This window comes from Stegastes partitus, unplaced genomic scaffold (assembly GCF_000690725.1).
Source record: "Stegastes partitus isolate 25-593 unplaced genomic scaffold, Stegastes_partitus-1.0.2 Scaffold1744, whole genome shotgun sequence".
NCBI classification, from domain to species: domain Eukaryota; kingdom Metazoa; phylum Chordata; class Actinopteri; family Pomacentridae; genus Stegastes; species Stegastes partitus.
In genome coordinates this window covers 31,024-32,590 of record NW_007579475.1, presented here as the reverse complement: position 1 = coordinate 32,590, position 1,567 = coordinate 31,024, and positions in this window count along the sequence as shown.

Sequence of the window (1,567 nt, the reverse complement as noted above, 5' to 3'; positions counted from 1 at the left end):
GACCAGGACCAGGAGGAGGGAGGTTCTGGTTCTACAGGACCAGGACCAGGAGGAGGGAGGTTCTGGTTGTAGAATAAAGTGAAATATTGTGATTTGAAGCTCAGACTTGGTTCTTTTTCCAAACAGAACTCCAGCACGATGAGTTCAAGCACTGTCTGAAATATTAAACTCTTGTGACTGGTTCTGTTTCCACAGGTTCTGGCTGATAGATGGAGTCTCTGAGGCGATCCTTCTACAGATGACTTTCAGGCTGCCGGCAGGTTCTGAGGCTCACAGGGTTAAAACATAATGAAATTACGAGTCGCTCCATAAATCAGAGGCCTCATTAGAGCCACTACAGCGAGCTACTGTTCAGCTAAAGGTCGGCGCACACACACCCGGCGGGCGTGGGTTGCTAACGCTGTGAGGACGCCCTTCATGCTACAGTCACATCAGGGAGATTTCTGAGGGCAACGAACTCATTCACACACGGTTAATGTGTCAACCAATAATTAAACCCAAATGTTGTGATCATCGGTTATTCAGCTGCAGTCATTCTGTCATAAAAAGCAGCTGATCCGTTACTGCGTTTAGAAGTGTGAGCGCTGGACGCTGCAAAATTCTGGTTTTATTTGTTGACATACGAGAGAACTTTAGATCATCAGCCCCAGAACCAGAACAACAGCCAGAAGGTCTGTAGGAATAAAGTGTTGGATGAGACTCGGGAGGCGTCCACACGACAGCAGGAGGGTTAGAGATCAGAGCCGAGAGGTAAACACTTCTTCATCAACAACAACAACAACAACAACACACATCCAACACCTGTTCAATAATAATAACACAACCCCAGAAAATTCACCAAACGTCTACAAAGGAACGTCCCAGAAACTAAGAAAAAAATGTCTAAAAGACAAGAATAAACAGAAACAATAAACACATGAATAAACTTTCTGAAAATCAATAAGGAGAGAAAATATTTTTTAAAATTAACCAAATGTCCAAAATATATTCATGAGATGCCCAGAAAATCCGTCTGAAGCATGTATTACTGAACAACAATAAGATATGAGCAGCTTCAGGACGGTTTCACTCGGGATAAAGTCGAGTCCCGACATTCAGAGACAAACACTCGACTTGAGCTTCAGAACCTTTGTGCCTGAAACACGAACAGTTTCTGGTTTCTCTCCTCTGTGACGGTAAACTGAAGGAAACTCTGGTCCACATTTTCAACATTATCTGACATTTTAGACCCAACAGCTGATTCATTCATCCAGAAAACACTGGAACTCATCGTCACTTGTGGCCCTGAAGGTGAAGCATCCGCTGCCAGAGATTAGTTTGGTGACTAAAGACATGAACATAAGTGGATCTGAGGTCCTCAGAAGTAATGTACAACCATCCGTCTGTCAGCGTGTGTTAATTAAAGCCTGTGTGTGTGTGTGTGTGTGTGTGTGTGTGTGTGGCCCTTGGTGAACAGAACAGAGCGCTACCTGTGTGATGAAGTGAAACATGGAGTCATTATCAGTGGACCGACTGTCACATGACCTTTTACCAGCGACACAACAGCAAAGACCCATCGGTCATCGGT